Source organism: Mesoplodon bidens, assembly GCF_964165515.1.
Source record: "Mesoplodon bidens genome assembly, chromosome: 3".
NCBI classification, from domain to species: domain Eukaryota; kingdom Metazoa; phylum Chordata; class Mammalia; order Artiodactyla; family Ziphiidae; genus Mesoplodon; species Mesoplodon bidens.
Genome location: NC_138178.1, coordinates 102024888 through 102033372, shown reverse-complemented (window position 1 = coordinate 102033372; position 8485 = coordinate 102024888).

The window sequence follows — 8485 nt, the reverse complement described above, 5'->3', positions numbered from 1 at the left end:
TTTCTGGAGATGATGATATCTAATGCTTACTGAATACTAACTGTGTGGCAAGCAGTGATCTGAGCACTTTACATGTATTGATATTAACTCATTTTGTCCTCACAGCCACCATATGGTAGGTTCTATAATTGTCCTTATCAGAAAATGGAGGTACAGAGAATTTAACTGACTTACCCAAGACTACACAGCTCATAAGTAGCAAAGCAGGCAACTAGACTCTAGAATCTGTGCTCTTAAACATAGAGCTATTTTCCTCTCCTAAAATAGTAAGAGAAAAGAGGTGGGGAAAAGGGGTGGAGGTGGGGCAGTCTAAGCAAAATTTGACAGTTGAATATGGCATTTAATTAGGTATTACTGTCATCCCTGACATATGTGAATTTTGTGATTCTTCAAAGAATGTTTTATTCTCCCAAAATATATGTCTAATATTTTTATGATACATATTAATTACAGAGGTTTTGATCAGTTTCTGCTGTTCAGTTCTTAATAGCAGTCATTTCTCTATAAGATCTAAAATATATCTGTGTGTTCATACCTGTTATGTATACTTTTAACCATGTCTCTCTGCTACTGCAGCACTACACAACATCATTCCCATGGTGCTATGCCTTTTCAGTTATAGGTGGAGCAAGAAAATTTCCATTTAAAATTTATTGTGCTAAATATAGCAAGAAATCAAAGGTGTTCCTGCTTATATTTTTCCTTAACTATGGAGGTTGTAGTAGATATCAAAACCTCCTTTGCATCAAAACTGGCAAGATCAGGTCTAATCTGTGGCTAACTTATAATCTATCAATACCCTAATAAATATAAGCAAAACTATTTAAGAAAATTGATGCTAAAATAACTAATAAGCCTGTGCATTGAGTTAAGGCAGAGAAAAGGAACAATTATGTTGCTATTATATCTAAAGTACTTTGTTTTTACCACAGTTTAATTTAGATAATTTGTCTCATTGTGCATTCCTTGTGTATGTGAAACATATTCATTATTCAAATATAGCCATAAAGCAGAAAATCTGTAAAGAGTAATATGGAAAGTCCTTTTATCATTCATTCTGTTTCTAACTAGGACACTGTATAGTAAGGGTCACAAAACGAAAATAAGGCTCCTAATTTACGAGTTATAACAGGCTGGATGGACTAAGATAAAGTGTAAACAATCCAAATGCTCATCAACTAATAAATGAATAAATAAAATATGATATATCCATACAATGGAATATTATTTGATAATAAAATGAAATGACACACTGATATTTACTACAACATCAATGAACCTTGAAAATATTATGCTAAGTAAATTAAGCCAGTCACAAAAGGCCACATTGTATGATCCTCTTTGTATGAAATGTCCAGAACAGGCAAATCAATAGAGACAGAGGGCTTCCCTGGTGGCGCAGTGGTTGAGAGTCTGCCTGCCGATGCTGGGGACACGGGTTCGAGCTCTGGTCCGGGAAGATCCCACATGCCGCGAAGTGGCTGGGCTCGTGAGCCATGGCCACTGAGCCTGCGCATCCGGAGCCTGTGCTCCATAATGGGAGAGGCCACAACAGTGAGAGGCCCGCATACCGCAAAAAAAAAAAAAAAAAAATAGAGACAGAAAATAGATTATTGGTTTCCTAGGGAAGGGATTTGGGGAAGATTGGGAAATGATAGCTAAAGAGGAAGGACTGGGGGGAGTGGTAATGAAAATGTTCTAAAATTTATTATGCTGTTGGACACACAACTCTATGAATATACTAAAAGCCACTGAATTGTACACTTTAAATGGGTGAATTTATATAGTATGTGAATTAGATCTCAAATAAAGCTGTTTTTAAAAAAACCACTTAGATTTCTTTTTTTTTTTTTTTTTTTAATTAGTTTCTGCTTTATAACAAAGTGAATCAGTCATACATATACATCTGTTCCCACATCCCTTCCCTCATGCATCTCCCTCCCTCCCACCCTCCCCATCCCACCCCTCCAGGCGGTCACAAAGCACCGAGCTGATCTCCCTGTGCTCTGCGGCTGCTTCCCACTATCTATCTACCTTACGTTTGGTAGTGTATATATGTCCATGCCTCTCTTTCGCTTTGTCACAGCTTACCCTTCCCCCTCCCCATATCCTCAAGTCCATTCTCAAGTAGGTCTGTGTCTTTATTCTCGTTTTGCCCCTAGGTTCTTCATGACATTTTTTTTTAAATTCCGTATATATGTGTTAGCATACGGTATTTGTCTTTCTCTTTCTGACTAACTTCACTCTGTATGACAGACTCTAGGTCTATCCACCTCATTACAAATAGCTCAGTTTCGTTTCTTTTTATGGCTGAGTAATATTCCATTGTATATATGTGCCACATCTTCTTTATCCATTCATCCGATGATGGACACTTAGGTTGTTTCCAGCTCCGGGCTATTGTGAATAGAGCTGCAATGAACATTTTGGTACATGTCTCTTTTTGAATTATGGTTTTCTCAGGGTATATGCCCAGTAGTGGGATTGCTGGGTCATATGGTAGTTCTATTTGTAGTTTTTTAAGGAACCTCCATACCGTTCTCCATAGTGGCTGTACCAATTCACATTCCCACCAGCAGTGCAAGAGTGTTCCCTTTTCTCCACACCCTCTCCAGCATTTATTGTTTCTAGATTTCTTTTTTTTTTTTTTAATTAGTTTCTGCTTTATAACAAAGTGAATCAGTCATACATATACATCTGTTCCCACATCTAGAAACAATAAATGCTGGAGAGGGTGTGGAGAAAAGGGAACACTCTTGCACTGCTGGTGGGAATGTGAATTGGTACAGCCACTATGGAGAACGGTATGGAGGTTCCTTAAAAAACTACAAATAGAACTACCATATGACCCAGCAATCCCACTACTGGGCATATACCCTGAGAAAACCATAATTCAAAAAGAGACATGTACCAAAATGTTCATTGCAGCTCTATTCACAATAGCCCGGAGCTGGAAACAACCTAAGTGTCCATCATCGGATGAATGGATAAAGAAGATGTGGCACATATATACAATGGAATATTACTCAGCCATAAAAAGAAACGAAACTGAGCTATTTGTAATGAGGTGGATAGACCTAGAGTCTGTCATACAGAGTGAAGTTAGTCAGAAAGAGAAAGACAAATACCGTATGCTAACACATATATACGGAATTTAAAAAAAAAATGTCATGAAGAACCTAGGGGCAAAACGGGAATGAAGACGCAGACCTACTTGAGAATGGACTTGAGGATATGGGGAGGGGGAAGGGTGGGCTGTGACAAGGCGAAAGAGAGGCATGGACGTGTATACACTACCAAACGTAAGGTAGATAGATAGTGGGAAGCAGCCGCAGAGCACAGGGAGATCAGCTCGGTGCTTTGTGACCGCCTGGAGGGGTGGGATGGGGAGGGTGGGAGGGAGGGAGATGCATGAGGGAAGGGATGTGGGAACAGATGTATATGTATGACTGATTCACTTTGTTATAAAGCAGAAACTAATTAAAAAAATAAATAAATAAACTTAAAAAAAAAAAAAAAAAAAACCACTTAGTGGCTTAAAACAAAACTATTTTATTATGCTCACAATTTCAGGAGTCAGGAATCTGGGCAGGGCACAGCAGGAACAGATCATATCTACTCTAACCATGACTGGATCCTAAGTGGGGGTGAATCGACTGTCTTAAGTTGGTTGGTATGGCTCAACTGTGATCACATGCAATGGTATGCTGCAACCAGCTTGCACCAACTTCTGGAATAGCCAGTTGTGCACATCCCAACTCCACCTTCCCTTCAGTGGCATGACATAATAATTGTCATTGGTCATGGTGAGAGTATTTATACCACAAAAATTAGAAAACACTACAAATTAGGATTTCTTAATTTGAGTATTAGAGCAAAGTGCAAAGAAAAAATGAAATGGAATGATATCAGAAGCCTCTCTAAAAGAAGCTTGCAATCATTTTGTGTTTTGTTGTTTCTGTTTGTTTCTACCTAAGATTTTAACATAAGAAATAAGTTGTTAATGTGTATCTCTCCCTAAGATGGCAGAATGAAAATTAAGCCTAGAACATTCTCATGTTGCAGTAGGCAGCCTTCTGCCAACCTCTGTCTTAGGTTTTCCATGTGACCTGCTCTTTCAGAAGTAAAGGATAGTAGCCTAAGTCGGGAGTACCACAGAGCACCATGAAAAGCCCAGGAATCTATCATTTACTCTTCAAGGACAGCAATTATCATTTTGTTACCGAGTCAAACTTGGATCTACTCACACATGTGTAGTACAGCCAATTTACTGGCACCAGATCGTGGTGAAGGAAAGTGTAGCATTTTATTGCGAGGCCAAGCAAGGAGTCCCAGCGGCTTGTGCTCAAAAGGCCGGAACTCCCTCATGGCTTTCAGGGAAAGGCTTTTAGAGACAGGGTGAGGGAGAGGGTTGCAGGAGTGTGACCAGCTTGTGGACATTCTTCTGATTGGTTGGTGGTGAGGTAGACGGGAGTCAAAATTATCAACCTTGTAGTTCCAACCAGTCTGGGGTCTACGTGCTTGTGGTCAGCATGCAGTTAACTTTTTCCACCTCGTGGGGGTTTCAGTATTCGCAAAATATTAGCTTAAGGATATGGCTCAGAGTATTATCCACAGCCCTTGAGGAGGAACTAAAGGTCCTTGACTTTGTTTAATGGCTTAAATATTATTTTCCCTTATTTGACTGTTTTCCTTTGTTTCTGCATTTTCTCACTTCTCTGATTTAATTTTCTCTTTGGAACTCAGGGAAGGCCTAGGAGGCTAAAGTTTTGCTACTAACAAGAGGCAGGCAGAGGACATGGAAGCATCTTTCCCGGGAAGGCCCCATAGGGTCCGATTACTTTAGTTTGAAGGAATCTGGGAAACATGGTCTCTGTACTCAAATTAGCAATTTCAAGCAGTACATATCAAATACCAAGTTTGTTCAGATGAAACCTTTATCAACTTACTGTGGATAGAAGTTCTTTATGTGCTAATTGGAATGGTTTTATTACTGATGTCAACCAAACTGCTGTGTTCTTCATATTTTACAGTTGATTGAGATAGATGGGCTTGAGAAAGGTAAGGGGTGAAAGCATCAACAGCTACAGTGGAAACAAAAATGCCTAACCCCCTTCAGTCTGGCTCAGAATCTGCTCAGGTTTAATCACTTCAACTCAATGCTGCAACTGACCTCACTGGACCTTCCTGGCACCTTCACGTGGTTTTAGTAAATTTGAAAATACTAAGGTAAAACTTTATGAACCTATTTGGCAAGTTGTCTTTGAGGGAGGAGATGAAGGAAATTACTAAATCTTCTCCCTTCTCTTTTGTAGCAAATAGCTAGAGGGATCTTTCTAACACGCAAGAGGATCAAGATTTGAAATACTTCATAGTTGTCCATTGCCTCAGGATAAAATACTTTGGCTTACTAGGTCCCTCATGTTCTTGGCTTTGCTTTCATCTCCAGCCTCATCTCATCCTGACATCATACCCTCACTGGGGGCCAGTGTTTTCTTCAGCTAGTTCATCTGACACACCCTGCAATTTCAATTCCAAGCTTTCAAACTCGCTGTTCCTTCAGCCAAGAACACTCCTCCCTCCCCCTGTTTTTTCCCTCCAACCACCCTCTCCACCTCCTCTGAAAATAACCCTTCCTTGAATCTTTGCTTCTTAGCTTACTCTTCACATTTTTTTCATTTGTTTGTTTGCGTCCTGTGGCTTGGGGGATGTTAGTTCCCCAACCAGGGATTGAACCCAGGCCCTCAGCAGTGAAAGCACAGAGTCCTAACCACTGGACCACTAGGGAATTCCCCCAATTTTTGTTTATGTCGAGTGATCCTCTGTCTGCTCAGAGGGTATTCTGCACTGCTCCTACCATGGTACATAAATATTGATATGATTGGCAATACTGCATTTTATTTACTTTCTTGTCAGTAGCTTTTAGGTAGTATCAGTCTGTTTAACTCACCATTGCATCCTCAGCAACCAGCTCCATGCATCCTAAATAAGAAGTGTTCAATACAAATCTGTTGACTAAATGAGTAAACAAAGGAACAAAGGGCTACTGGGTGTTTTTACTGAACCAGAATATTCAGATAAGATCCAGGTGTCTGTACTTATCAGTCATCCATTCTTGGCTGTAGCCGCCTAGCCGCCAACTCGCACCTGTTTTTCTATCGGGGACAATTCATTCAGTAATAGAATTCCTGTAACAGGACCCTGCCATGTTGTCATGAACACATCTGCAAACCCTCCTCTGTTACTGCCATTGGGATTTGCTGCCTAACACATGGATCATTAATTGTAAGACTGTATATTTTGTTGCAGAATTAATGTAAAGTGCTTGCTCAGTAAGGTACCCAGCACAGTACCCTTTACAGTTTCATTGTTTGATAGATGTGTGCTGATAATTACGATAAAACCCAGGGGACCTCCAGCAGCTCATCCGTATTTCTACTAGTAGATCAGGCACGAATGTTGTTGGTCTCACCTTATCTGTTTCTCCTCTGACCAGTTCCCACACAGGAATGGGAGCAGGGAGCTCAGTAATTCTACTGTCAGCACTATCTACCTATGTTCAGGGACTTCACTGTTAGCTCCTGGGCCTTTTCTGGCCTCACCTCACGCCCACTCCTACCCATGCAAAATCATAGTGTCTGGAAATGAAAAGGTGTTCTTTTAGAAAAAGATTGGGGACCTTTGAGAACCAGAGTTGGGTAAGTCTGGGATAGGGGAATTGAACTGCTCTATTGGAAATCTAGTTGCTGAAGACTGTTTGTCTGAAAATTGTTCATATTCATTTTAATGTAATGGGTCAAAGTACTCCAGCTGAAAGAACAATGATTAATGCTGTTTGCTGATTACTGTTATCGGTTTCGTGTCTAGAATTAGGACATAAGCCTCTCACCACTGTAAGATTAATTTATTTTTTGTTTTAGAAAAGCATTCTGAATCTATAAAAATATTGAATCACTATGTTGTACACTTGAAAATAATATAATATTGTAAGTCAACTATACTTCAATTTTTAAAAAATTAAATGCTTAATTAAAAAAAAACATTCTGGTTTTGAGGGAGAACTTTGGTCTGGGATATAAAATTAGTCTTCCAAATCTTGGATTTCCATAGCTTGTGTCTGCTGTGTGGCCTAGAATATCACACAGGTGGCCATTTTAGGATATTAATTTCTTTCTGTAAAATGATCTCCTTATGTGACTACAGGGGAGTTTATTTCTAAGTGATATAAACAAATGAAGAATGGAAGGGATCTGATAAAATTACTTTAATATAGATAAAACATTTGATTGTACTGTGTATAATGGAAACACATGTATGTTTCACCCTTCCCTGGAACAAATATATGGTCACAGAAAGCTCATTAAATGGATTCTATTTCTTATCCTGCATTAATCACAGCAAGGTCACACTGAAATCATCGAGGATTGGTCACCATAATAATAACAGTACTTCCATTTATTGAGTAGCTGTCACTTCCATTATCTCATTTAATCCTCATAACAACCCTGTGAGACAAGTACTCTAATCCCTGTTTTTTCCACATGAAGAAATTGAGACTCAGCAAAGTAAAGCCACTCTACCAAGGTCTCACTGCTCATAATTGACAGCCAATACTCCATCCCTACTTTGACTCTAAAGCCTGTGTGTGCAGTTTTAACCCCTAAAGTGTTTGTTTGTTTGTTTGTTTGTTTTTATTTTTATTTTTGGCTGCATTGGGTCTTCTTTGCTGCGCGCAGGCTTTCTCTAGTTGTGGCGAGCGGGGGCTACTCTTTGTTGTGGTGCGCGGGCTTCTCATTGCAGTGGCTTCTCTTGTTGCAGAGCACGGGCTCTAGGCACGCGGGCTTCAGTAGTTGTGGCGCATGGGCTCAGTAGTTGTGGTTCACGGGCTCTAGAGTGCAGGCTCAGAAGTTGTGGTGCGTGGGCTTAGTTGCTCTGCGGCATGTGGGATCTTCCCGAACCAGGGCTCGAACCCATGCCCCTGCATTGGCAGGTGGATTCTTAACCACTGTGCCACCAGGGAAGCACCCCTATGGTGTTGTAAGTGTTGAGTTGGAGCTGGAGATAAATTAATATCCTGATATATAGACATAATAATTTCTGCTTCTGGAAATTTGCTAATAATTAATAGCTGCATAGGAAGCATTCTGCTTAAAAGAATAAAGCTCAGCATTTATATTATACTTGGTTGTCTAAGAGCTTTACTAGACTACTTATTTAATGCAAATGCGTTCTCCTGAGATAGGTCAGCAGCTCTCAAACTTGAGGTGCATCAGAATCACCTGGGGAGCTTGTAAACATGAAAATACCCAGGGTCCCATCCCAGACCCACTGAGTCAGAATCTCTGTGGGTAGGGACTAGGCATCTGTTGTTTAATAAGCTTCCCAAGTGATTCTGACACACAAAGAAGTTTGAAAATCACTGATGTCTGTGAACAGTGGGAAGATTTTTTTAGGAATGATAATTCTCAAGTTTGTAAATTTACTT